This window comes from Cyprinus carpio, chromosome A21 (assembly GCF_018340385.1).
Source record: "Cyprinus carpio isolate SPL01 chromosome A21, ASM1834038v1, whole genome shotgun sequence".
NCBI classification, from domain to species: domain Eukaryota; kingdom Metazoa; phylum Chordata; class Actinopteri; order Cypriniformes; family Cyprinidae; genus Cyprinus; species Cyprinus carpio.
The window spans coordinates 22,683,144-22,696,907 of NC_056592.1; the positions used below are offsets into that span (position 1 = coordinate 22,683,144).

Genomic DNA, 13,764 nt, shown 5'->3' on the forward strand with positions numbered 1-13,764 from the left:
GTAAAAGGTTCATATTAGTTACTGTTATGTTTAGTTTTATTTGTTGTTTCTTTTCTAAGTTGTACTGTAAAGACAAGACTGAGTAAAGTTAGAACACGATTTGCTTAATTGTTACATTAGTAAATTATTAATTTACATACTCAGTATTAGTGAATTTATTCATTACTCTTATTTAGTTACTAATTGTGATGTCAGATGCAGTTGTGGCAACATTATTGATACAATGCGTTTCACCTGTACCCATGACCACCTCACATATCTCTAAATTGCACAATAACCTTTAGTGCACCATGTTGTTCTAAATTTTTAGAACACAAATCAAAAATCACAACAAAAAAAAACAAAGTTCAGTGTTATGTTCATAAATGACCAAGAAGCTATTCTGTGTTAAATGGAGATGGTGGAGTGAAATTCTTACCCCTAAAAATAAACTTTTTTGTTCAATAGGCTATCTAGCCTACATCCTTTAAATTTTCCTCATACCACATTCAACCTTTAAATCTCAGGTAGGCTACTAATTCAGCTCAGAACATGACAAGTGACAAAAGCTAATTATTTTAAATGAATCTGGTTGGCAAAACACATTTTAGACATGATCAGGTTGGGCACATGTTTATATTATAGATGAACACCATTATGTCATTCTGTAACACTCCTTCAAATGTGAATCATATCTATATTTGTTGTGTAAGGTTTCATCAGCAAGATTCTTTTTCTTTCTTTCCTATTAGTAATTGTTTTTTTATTATTATTATCATCATTATTATTATTATTATTATTACTATTATTATTATTATTATTATATTGTTTCGATTTTGAGAATAAAAACAATCAAAAGAAATCCATTTAAACCAGGGCAAAGGTTTCTGGGCTTAATACACAAGTTGCGTAACGCAACGCAAAGCACTGAATCTGTTACGCGCAAGATCAGTGGTCGCGCGGAAATAACGTTACAAACATTCAAGCGCAAGCAGTGGCACTGAGTGGATCAGCACGAATATCTGAGGTAAGACAACAAAACCTTTCAAATAAACTATGACCTTTTTGAAAAGCTATGAAAATAACACCTACGTAATGTCCATAATAACTGTGTGTTACATAATAACTGTGCGACGTGCCACAGAATTGTAGAAAAATTAAGCACACACAGTGTTAATGTGGCCACAATATTAAGTCAGTTTACCGGACTTATTTAATTAGTTAATTATTCCGCGTATACCATGGTTACTAAAACACCTCAAGACCTTTTGTCAGATGTTTTATTTCAAGATATTTTTTGAGATTTTAGCCTGCTGGTTACAAGAGCACTCATGTATTTACTATTTTCACCAACAGAAGGCGCTGCGAGCTACATTGGTTGCTTGGACATATTCCGCTACTTCATTAATGAAGAACTGAACCTGGAAGGTAGTATGTTGAATTAAAATAATACTGTTTGTATGTACTTTATAACTGCCTTTATAACTCCAACTTTATAAATATAATTTTATGACTCCTGTTGTTTTAACAGAGACTGAATTGATGGAGACACTTTAATGAACCTAACTAAGACTACGAAAGCTTAAAGGGTTAGTTCACCCAAATATGTTATAATTTTATGACTCAATGACTCACCATCATGTCGTTCCAAACCCGTAAGACCTCCGTTCATGCTTCAGAACAAGTTAAGATATTTTAGATTTAGTCCTAGAGCTAGAAAATGTATGTACGGTATACTCTCCACGTCCAGAAAGGTAATAAAACATCATCAAAGTAGTCCATGTGACATCAGAGGGTCCGCTGGAATTTATTGAAGCATCGAAAATACATTTTGTTCCAAAAAATAACAAAAATTACGACTTTATTCCGCTTTTCTTCTCTTCCGGGTCTGTTGTGAACGCGACTGCTGTGACTGTTGACGTACGACGCTGCTGACGTGTTTTTCTGGTGCGCCCAATAACAAAGAAACACGTCACAGCAGTCGCGTTCACAACAGACCCGGAAGAGAAGAAAAAGCGAATAAAGTCATAATTTTTGTTATTTTTGGACCGAAATGTATTTTCGATGCTTGAATATATTCTAACGGACCCTCTGATGTCACATGGACTACTTTGATGATGTTTTTATTACCTTTCTGGACGTGGGACAGTATACCGTACATACATTCTCAATGAGAGGACTGAAAGCTCTCGGAACTAAATCTAAAATATCTCTAAACTCTGTTCCGAAGATGAACGGAGGTCTTACGGGTTTGGAACGACATGAGGGTGAGTCATTAATGACATAATTTTAATATTTGGCTGAACTAACCCTTTAAATATTCCCAAAAATTAAGGATTAAATTAAATTTATAAAATTACAAGAAAACCTAAAGACTGAGATGCCAGCAAGACCACAGACACCACGAGTAAGTTACTATTCTACACATGTTTACTAATTATTATTAACTATTGTAATTATTTAATGGGGTGTACAGAAGAACTTAAAGGGATAGTTGTTGTGTATCGCACAGTCACGAATTTCAGGATCTCAAGCTGCGTGCTTTCAACTCTCTTTTTATTAACAGTCTACTTTCACTTCTTCATGACATATCTGTGCCCACTGGCATACTAGTGACACCTACTGTTTATACATGTATCTCACTATACCACATATTCCCTTTTTGTCGAAGAAGAACATTAGAAAAATAACAGTTCTGAATAATAACAAAATACCTAGTTTTGTAACTCAGTTGTTTTACTGGCTTCTATTAGTAAATGAACAAGTACTCTTCTATATACCAATATTTCCTAAACACCTTATTAGACTATAAACATTTTTTCCCCAGTATTTCGTATATCCCTCCTCTGTTAAGTTATCAAGGACTTCTCTTTATGTAACATAGTCCTTGGTCCATATTGGGGCCCGACGCACTCTACAAGGACGCAAGGCACGAAAAGGAGAAACTGACATTTGAGGTGTCTGAGATACTTCGAGAGGCTTGAATGAGTCTTCTGCTTGAGAAGCTGTATTGGATCTGGTGATGCAGGATGCAGCCGGAGCAAGGTGCATAGCATTCCAAACTTTTCCATCTGAAAGGAGATAAGTTGCTGAGCCTTTCTGAGCCACAACCTTAAAAGGTTTAGTAAACTTGGAATGTCCTTTCTTGTTAATACCAGGTTTCCTAATTACGCACAAATGTCCCAACTTGATGTTTGGAGGTTGTGCACTGCTTCGTCGATCCGTGTACCCTCTTTCATTTTTGTTTTTGTGACTGTTGGATTGATTTGTTTGTTCAGATTCTGTTGATCTTTTGGAGGGGCCCACACATGGAAGACCACTCACATGTAGATTTGTCTTAATTGGTCGGCCATGCAAAAGCTCAGCAGGTGACAGTTTTGTCACAGCATGTGGAGTTGCTCTATATGTATGTAGAAACTCTGTCACAAAAGCTTTCCACTCTTTACCTGAAATGCTAGCAGTCTGTAAACAGTCTTTGAACACTCTATTGAAGCGTTCAATCTCCCCATTCGCTTGGGGGTAATAGACAGAGCTTCGGTAATGCTTAATATCTCTGTCTGCAAGGAATGACTCAAACTCAGCCGAAACAAATTGTGAGCCATTATCAGTTACAAGTTCAAGAGGATTTCCCTCACGACTGAATGCAGCAGACAGGAATTTCACAACAGTAGCAGAAGTGACATCAGGTGCGAACGCAATCTCTGGCCATTTACTGTAGTAATCAATGAGCGTCATAGCATAACGACATCCTTCGGGAGCATTATTCAAGGGCCCAACTACATCAATAGCCAGTTTTTCCCAAGCAGTTGTTGGAGTAGGCACGGGACAGAGTGGAGCTACATGAGTATTAGCCGTTTTATCATGCTGGAGGCAGGTGGAACAGGATTTGATAGCATTTTCCACTTGACAGTCCATCCCAGGCCACCAATACAAATCTCTCAGCCTCTGCTTTGTACGCACCATCCCTTGATGAGTTGCGTGAGCCCAACTGGATGGTGAACTTAGATTGCAATGCTTCTGGAATGATTACCCGATGTGTGCCCCTGAATTACGTAACCATCATGCACAGCCAGCTCATTCCGAAGAAGGTAATATGGCCCGTAACTGAACTTTTTCATGCTACGAAGGCCACCCCCTTTTTCAAGCAAGCCTTTACCTGTTGAAGAATAGGACAGGCTCACACGTTGCCTTAAGCTGCTCTACAGTAACAGCTGCAAACTCAGGAGACAGTACTGCCACCACTCTCAAGCTCTTGCTCTTGGCTGTAATCAGCAGCAGGAAGGGGAAGTCTGGACAAACAATCTGCTGTTACATTGTCTTGGCCAGGCTTGTATTTCATACTATAGTTAAAACACAAGAGGCGCGCAGATGCCATCGAGCCAGCCTCAGCCTGCGCGTCCAAGACCCTTTGTGGAAAGCAGTGTAGACAAGGGACTGTGGTCAGTGCAAAGAGTAAAGTGCGACCCCAGAGGTAAGTTACGCCTTTTTTCTGTCGCCCAAACACAAGCCAAGGCCTCCTTTTCTGTTGTAGAAGTACTTCCTTTCGCAATCCGACAATGTTCTAGATGCAAAAGCAACTGTTCTTTCATCAGTGCCATGAGTCTGAGTCAGCACGGCACCAACGCCGTAATCTGACGCATCTGTAGTGACTGTTGTCGGTAAAGTAGGATCATACAGTGCAAGGGCTGGGCTAGTAGTAATCAGATGTTTCAGGTGGTTAAAATATTCCTGGGCCTCACCCGTCCAGCAAAAGCCAGTAGACTTTTGGAGCAGTGCACGGAGAGGTTCAACCAATGTTGCATAATTGGGAATAAATTTGGAATACCAGCCGGCAAGTCCAAGAAAAGAACGCAAGGACTGTGCTCATGAGGAGGAGGTGCTTGTTGTATAGCTAGAACATGATCTGGATTTGGATGCAATCCTGATGCAGAAATGACATGGCCAAGGAATGGTAACTCAGTTTTCCTGAAGCAGCACTTTTCTACATTAAGCTTCCACCCACAGTTTTGCAAACCGCTGTTAGTACAGATTGAAGTCGTTTCTCATGCAGCTCTGGATTATTCCAAAAGACAATGATGTCATCTAGATAACATTGCACACCATCTTGACCCAGCTAAAATTTGAGACATCATCCTTTGAATGCCTAGGTGCTGAGGCCACCCATAAGGGACCCGTGTTGAAAACTATTAAAGCCCGTCATGGGTAAACACAAGCCCCGTTAGATCCCTACTATCTGGGTGCCAGGTCACTTGGTGGTATGCATTCTGGAGGTCTATTGTAGAAAACATAGAAGCTCCACGCAATTCTTAAAAACTTCCTCAATATGTGGCAGAGGGTGACTGTCTATGATGACAGCTTTGTTTGGCTCTCTTAAATCAACACAAAGTCGAATTCCTCCAGATTTCTTTTTAATGACCACCAATGGTGATGATACCAAGGAGATGAGTCTACTTTTTCTATGATGCCTTCAGATTCCAGCCTCTTAACTCTTGCGAGACTGCATCTCTCATCTGCAAATGGCAGTCTACGCAATTTCTGTTGAATTGGCGGCACATCTGAACGAACATTCAAACTTGTGTACGAAGCCAGCAGCCACACCCAAAGGCTTAGTGAGGTTTACAGCAACTTGGCTGTTCTCTGCAGAAGATACAACAGATCCATCCCGTATTTCAAGGTGCAAAGCATTAATGAGATCCATACCAAGTAATGGTGTTCCGCCAATATCTAAAATATCTTATACTGTGTTCCGAAGATGAACGGAGGTCTCACGGGTTTGGAACGACATGAGGGTGAGTCATTACTGACATAATTTTCATTTTTGGGTGAACTATCCCTTTAATGACTTTAACATTTTCTCATATTTATGCATTTGGTTGTTATTACAAAGCAGCTTTATTTCATTCCCTTTTTTAATGGGATGCTCAGTTAGGTGTGATGGTCAGGTCAGGTGTCCACATATGTTTATCTTAACTTTATTGTTAGCTTTGCAAATCATTGAGCTGTTTTTACCATACTAACATGCACCTTTCTGCAAACTTTTTTGTAGGACTTCCTGTTGATATTTCACCTGGATCAATCTCAAGACAACATATTGGTTGTTTGTAGCAACATATTGTAGCAAGGGGAAGTCATGGCCTAATGGTCAGAAAGTTTGACTCCTAACCCTAAGGTCGAGTCTCGGGCTGGCAATACCACGACTGAGGTGCCCTTGAGCAAGGCAGTGAACCCCCAACTGCTCCCAGGGCGCCGCAGCATAAATGGCTGCCCACTGCTCCGGGTGTGTGTTCACTGCTGTGTATGTGTGTGCACTTTGGATGGATTAAATGCAGAGCACAGATTCTGAGTATGGTTCACCATACTTGGCTCTATGTCACGTCACTTTCAATAAAAAAAAAAAAATAATAATAAAAAAAAGACTTGAGAGATTTTTTCTTTGACAGGACAAAGCAAACAAGATCAAAAACAATTCAAGGTCATGGTTTGATTATTTAAGTTTGTTGTAAACTGATTGTTGAGGTTTTGTAATACATATTTATGTATTAAACAAGTTTATAATGGTGGTTCTGTCTTTAAGTGGATTAGTAATGTATAATAATAATAGATACCAACAACAACAAAATAATACTAATGTTATTGTTCTAGAAAAATGTTCAAAAGGAAAACTGAGGGTCATTAATGCACCTTTAAGTGAAGGTTCCATTTAGAACCTTTTCAAAAAGGTTAAAAAATGAACCTTTAAGGTACCCCCACAGTTGCAATCTCCAGGAACCTCAAAAGGTTCATTTTTGAATCTTTTCTTTTAAGAGTGACTATAGAGACAAATCCCAACAGGCTAAAGGCTTTAATTAAAGCAAAAGGTGGTTCAACAAAATACTGACGCAAGGGGGTGATCCTTTTCCCAGCTCAGCGATTGTTTGTTTATTTTTTTGTTGTTTTCTTCTGATTTGTTGGTGTTATATATTTCACTTGGATGTTATAAGTTGCACTGAGTAAATATAGCTGGATAAAACAAAATCTGTGTTCGTCTTCATTTCAGGCTGCAAAGCAACAAAATGTGATTGTTTTAAAGAGGGGTGATTATTTTCTATGCCAACTGTGTAAATAAATAAATAAAGGCTCGAGAGTGTTTTATACTGGCTCCCTACAGTAAACTACCACAGTGCTACTGCAACAAGCATCTCCACAGATATGGCCTGCTGGAGATAAGCATGTCTCTTCAGAAAACAGATGCACAAACTGTCACAAATTAAACTCAACGTTCTGCATCACATCCTGAAGCTCAACACACAGCCAGTTTCATTAAAAGTGGTAAACACTACATTCAATTGTCAATTTCCTTCTTTATTGTCGCATTTAATCTTGAAATTAGCTGACATCTGTTTCTTTCAATGACGTGAACTCCACTGAATTTATATTCATTTTGTGGGTACACATTTATGTGGCCAGGTGTAAAGTTCAATAATGAGGTGGCAGTTTGTCTAAATAAGAGCCAATGCTAAAAGCAGAGCTGCATCCATAAGACACGGATTGAAAATGAACCAAAAGAGTCGCTATTTCTCTTACAGACACGATGTGTCTCTCTTGTTTAATTTCACTCTCTTTCTTGAACATTTTGTTATCAATTATGTTATAATTCTGTATCAAAATGTATTGAATCATGATGAATGTATTGCCAATGTTTATCATGAGAACTCTAGTTCCAAACCTATATTGCTTTCTTTCTTCTGTAAAACTTTCGATGCATGTGAATCGAAGGGCTTTTGAGCTCTAAAAATTACCTTTAATTACCAATAAAGTAGATATTTGCTATAATCAACATCCTTCAACTTTGTGAAAAAAAATCTGAAATGTAAATCTTTTTTTCTTTTTTTTAACATCTTCCTCTCCAAATCCCCCACCAAACTCTCATGCAATACACATTCACTGAAAATGATACTGTATGGGGACCTAAGCTTGAATTTCTCCAGTCTCTGTCACTTCTACACTTATCAATTTAAAGCCAAAAGACCCATAGATAAATAAATAAATAAGTCTCACTTTCGTCAAACATGGCAGGTTGTAAACATCACTGGTGCTATCATGTCTTATGACAATTCACGATGAAAATCATTTGCACTTGAAAGTGTGAATGAGGTTTAAACACTGCAAAGAGTAAGAGTTTAAAGGGGTCATATGATGTTGCTAAAAAGAACATTATTTTGTGTATTTGGTGTAATGAAATGTTTTTATGCAGTTTAAGGTTAAAAACACATTATTGTTTCTCCTCTATGCCCTGCCTTTCTGAAAAGTGTTGTTTTTTACAAAGCTAAACGGTCTGAAAAGCGAGGTGTGCTCTGATTGGCCAGCTATTCAGTGCTTTGTGATTGGCGGAAATGCTTTAAGCGTGTGACAGAAATGTTACGCCCCTTGCCATACTGTGATGCGTGTCCCGGTCAGAACACTGGCGCTACAAGACAAAAACAATAAAACCCATTACAAAGGAGCCATCTGTTGCATCCAGTGGAGACATAATTACTGATTATAATGACTTATATTGTCTTTTTACACGTTGTGTTGCATCGCGCGGCGTCAACATAAAACAATGTCTGCATTTGTGATCGGAGAAACAACAGACAACAAGCGCTACTCTACACTGCACAAAACTTGCATTTGAGCAGTGTGTGTGGCAAATCCTTTACATATAAAAATGTACTTACAGACTGTGTGTCAGAACAGCCGGCATTGTAGTCTTTTCTCCCAGGATCAGGAAACAGTCCTCCATAAAATATGCTTCACATGTCTGAATATTTGGGTTGAACTGTTCTGGAACAGTGTTGTAAATACAACTTAACCACTGATTTCTAGTTGTGTCCTCTTTTGGAAGGCTAAACAAAGTTTTTTTTTTTGCTTTCACAACGAAACAGCATCTCCACGACATGGCGCCAGCGGCAACAGTGAGAATAAAAGTTACACCTTCTTTCTTTGCATAAACATTTGGTCTGCGTTATGCAAATCTTCCGACATCGTGTCGTAGACGTGGGGGCATGTTTAATCGAGGCGTTATAGGAAGGCATGGACAAGTCTTATCTTTTATAAAGAATATCTCTTTGGATTTGAGACTTCAGTCTTTGCAACTTTAGGGATCTCATCTATTCACAAACAGCTTGTAACACTCCAAAGAGAAAGGAAAAATTGAAATTGCATCATATGACCTTTTTAACATTTTCATTTTGTTCCTCACAAACACCTATGATATGGCATCAGAATATTTAGAATATGCTGCTTGGTACACAGCAGAAAAGAAAAAGAAAAAAAAATGGGACAACATCCATCCATCTCCAAACCGTTTGACCTGTGTATAGGGTCGAATGGATGGATAGCCAGTTGAGAACAACATCATAGTGACAAAATGATGACAGATCATGTATTTATTTATTTTATGTTATAATTATAATTTTATTATTATTTTATTTATTTAATTTTGGGTGGTGGGGGGTAACTATTCTTTGAGTATTTTTATAAGCGAGGTGTCAATGCAGGACCTACAGTAGCTACATAAAAAAAGTCTAATACATACCCAAGGCGCTTGTTTGCGCACTAAATTTTTTTTTCTCTCTCTCTCTCTCTCTCTCTCTCTCTCTCTCTCTCTCTCTCTCTCTCTCTAATAAACAGTCACACGTCTTCCACCCATTTGAAAGCAAGCTCACTTGCATTAGAACCCGGTTGCATAAGCGCTTTACTGTTGAGCTCATAAATAAAGTAACTACATGAAGACCATAATAGGCTATACATTGACTAAAAAGATTTGTCACGATATATATATATATAAAAAAAAAACAAAAAAAAAACAGCAGACGGAACAAACTACCGCAAACGCACGCTTAACCCAAGTGTAATCTCTGACACACTGGGATCTGATCGATCGAATTTCCAAGGCTAAGCTGTATTTTTTTTTTTTTTTTTTAACTGAATTTATTCATAGGAATGTTACAATATTTAAGAATATTTTAGTTCCGAATATGACGACAATAGCACATTCCTACCCAGATAACACACTGGAATTTTGTATGGAAATAATCTTAAAGAATGTAGTAAGTTTTCATTCAAGATCATACGTTATTACAAGAGTATACAAGAGTCCTTTCACATTTTCCATTAGTAAAATAGACGACTATAAAACGCACAGTTACACGGTTACTTTTACCTCAGTAAAACAAAAGCTTATGTCGCATCATCAGTATATTCAACAGTGTGAATAAAATAGCTACCGATCGACAGCGTGACTACAAAAAAATCTTAATTAATTGGAAAAGTGAATGTAAAAATATTTAAGTGATATCATCTCAAAGTAGGCTAACAGTCGTCAGTCTTGCCCGTGATAAGCTCTCGCTCCTTGTCTGCTTCACCTCAGTGTGTCTGTAGGATGCTGTGGCGAGAAGAGACCTGTTAAACCTTAAAACAAATGACGTGTTCCTCTAAAAAACACACTTACTCGTGAATAAAACACTGCGGGATTTTACAAAGACATGTCTTTAACGGCGTTTCCCTGTCTTCAAATCTATATGACACGCATTTTACGCATCATTCAGTCATTATAATATGAAATGTACCTCACCAGGGATAAATCCTTTTTTTCTTCCGACGGACTTCAGACACTTTCTGAGCTCTGGCAGCTGATTCCCCCCTCTGTCTTTCCACTTATTTTCCAGTAAATTCTTTCATGTCCAATGGGTAAATTTTGAAGTATTTGTCTCAGATACTGAAATGAGGGTAGTGAGGGAGCGCTAGTAACGTTGAAAAGCCTGCCCTCCTCAAACGAACCTTCCCGCCCCCTCCTTCCCTCACTAGCAGATTGGTGTTGGATGGCGACAAATTTCCCGCTCGGAGGAGGTTTAAATACATCGCATCTGATCGTTTCGAATTATAGGAATGGGCGATACCACTAATTTTGTTTTCGATAAGACGCCTATACTTTCAAAGGCCAATATCGTAGATATCGATACCCACCCCCAAACAGATTTTTTTTAATTATTAAATTTATTAAATTATTAAAAGTAAAATATGTAGGCTAATGATACCCATTTAACGTTACATGTGAAATGCATTTTAACATTCAATATGCCTTTATTGCAATTCATTATATTTTGTTTTTGTTTACACGTGGTTCAAATATATTTACTAGTGGTAACCATGGAAATCTACAAATACTACTAAAACAGTGGTTCTTTTTCATAAAGTACTGCCAGTGACAGGCTTTTGCATCCATAAAATGCAATCTTTTTATTCTTTCGGTCTATGATTTATATTAACATTAGTTATAGAATAGAACATATGAAATACATTAAATGTAATTGCACAACTATAGGCTACAATTTCAGTTCGTTTGATTAAACAAATTATGTATTTCTGTCCTCTGGTAAAAAAATACAATAAAATAAAAATAAAATAAAAAATAAATGTTCTGGGCGGTGTTTCCCAGAAGGATCAATGGTTTCTTATTATACATTTGGGAAAAGCTGTCCTGTTTGAATATATTGTCAGCAGTGAGTGAATGCTCTCTGTAATCTGTTGGTAATGTTTTGCAGCATTTGCGTGTGTTCAGATCATAGACGGTATAAAAACATGGACGTGGTGTCCGTGACATCACCCGTAGACTCCTGAAGAGCGTTTTTGAAGCTCAAAGTGTGCAGAGCTCCCTCATTTAAAGGGAGCGCTCTTTGCATGCTGTATACAATTATATATTTAGAATTTAAATAAAACTTGTGTAGGACTACAAGCTCTCTCTCGCTTTTGTTTCTCTTTAGGGGCGGTCACACTAGACTTTGAACGTGCGAAATTTTTTCGGACACCGCTGCGAATATGGGTGGGAGCAGGTTAACGGTATCCCCTCAGTTATCACAACATGGATTAATGTGCTTGTACTGTGCCTTTTGCGACGGCGTCGAAAGCATTTCATTATGTTTTAGTCTCTGTCTGTCTCTCTGTCTCTCTATATATAAATACATACACACTAAGCAATAAAAAATTATAAAATGTGTCCTCATTCAAATGTACCATCTGTTTCTGTTTCCACTGACACTGCAAACCATTCAGCTTTTTTTTAATAATCTTTTAAAGATGTATTATATAAAATAGGATGCTGTGCTACGGCTAAAATTAGCGCTCCTTAATTTTTGAATTTCTGTACAGAGAGGTCACACAGTGACGTATCGATATTCTACTGGTCCCACGTCTTCACGTGATGCGAATTCGCAGGTCAGAGTTCACCAAACTTGAACTTTGGAACGCAGCGAAATTTTGAGCTTGCGTTTCCGGTCTGATGCATTCGCATGCGTATGAATGGAGGTCAATGGAACGAAAAGTGCAGTTTGACCGCCCCTTTTCTCTGTGTGTCTCTGTCTCTCTCATTCTCTTTCTAATAACTTCATTAATAACTGCATTAGAATGCTATCAATGGCTCAAACCTCCATTACCAGCTTTAAAATTACGTTTTAGAACTAGCAAAAGAGGCGTTGGATGAGATGCAGAAGAAATAATCCTACTCACAATAGCGATTTAAGTACAAAAACCGGGTTTATAATTATGTATATATAATCTGATCGATGTCTTGAGCTGTGGTAACCGTAGTATAAGCGGAATAATTGACTCCTCGAAATACATTGACGACAGGCCGATGAATTATTAGAAAAATAATGCACACCGTTACACCTCCGGTGTGCATTATTTTTCTAATAATTCAACGGCCCGTCGTCAGTTATTCTTTACTTAATGTATTAAAGTTTATAAACGTGTTAATTATTGTAACTGGTTTATTACAGTTTGTCGTTCTAAAATGGTAATTGTGTATTAACAGTTGTCAACCATGTCGGTACGCAAATGCGCTGTCAGAACTTATAATTTATTTTTTTATTTTGGTCACGCATGCGGACCTGTGGACCACTTATGTGCACTCCTGGCTAATTTTTTTTTTTTTTTTTATAGCTAGTTGGAAAGTTAAAATTATTTATTCATTTATTTATTTAATTTCCTATACTGTTAAAAAGCTCAGGCTAGTAGGTCACTTGCAGCATGAGTCATTCTCCCTCCCTCAGTGAAACTGCACCTGCTAAAAAACATGAATACATATTGTGATTCTGTGCCTCATATATTCACTTTGGTGGCTTAATGTGAATATTTAACATATGCATCACCACATGGAGTCTAAAAAAAAAAAAAAAAAAAAAAAACCTGAGCCGTCAGTTGTGGCATAATGTTTTCTCAAGGAGACAGTTTTATTTTGATCACTCATGTCTTTTACTTTACATCAGTCAGGGTCAGATAATCATTCATAGAATTTGATTTAGACCGTATGTTATATTGAAATTATCAGCCAACTGGAAAATTTTCTTGCCAAAGCCAATTTTTATTCAAGTGTTAATTTTGGAGCCTTGATGCCAGACTCTCAGGGAAAAATAAAATAAAAAGAGAAAAAATAGTTAGGCTTAAATATCAGTGGAATTTCAACCAAAATTAAGCTTCACCTCTGCCTAAGCACTTAAAGTGAAGGTTTGGGACACTGCTGTCTAATATTTGCCTGTTAGATACCAACAAAATTTACAGTATATTGCTGTCTACTAGTTGCTGTACTTTCACTGTAATGTTTACAGTAGTAGTTCTACAGTGATTTAAAATTAAATTGCAACTGTATGCTGTGACTTTGTGCTGTGACTTCTCAATAAACAGTATCTGTTTTATTTTCAATACAGAAGCAAGCTACAGTATTTCACTTCTTAACATTCAGTAGATACTGTAGGTAAATAACTACAT

At 37.5% G+C, this 13,764-nt stretch overlaps 1 protein-coding gene across 1 annotated transcript in view; it reads right to left on the bottom strand.

The window, feature by feature from the left end:
- Window positions 1-10,826, bottom strand: part of LOC109045685 (gamma-aminobutyric acid receptor subunit alpha-3-like) — a 200,380-nt gene extending 189,554 nt beyond the window's left edge. Inside the window, exon 1 of the mRNA XM_042711349.1 lies at window positions 10,574-10,826. The gene's annotated coding sequence lies outside the window, so the exon portion shown is untranslated. The remainder of the gene's footprint in view (window positions 1-10,573) is intronic.
- Between the last annotated feature and the right edge of the window lie 2,938 nt (window positions 10,827-13,764).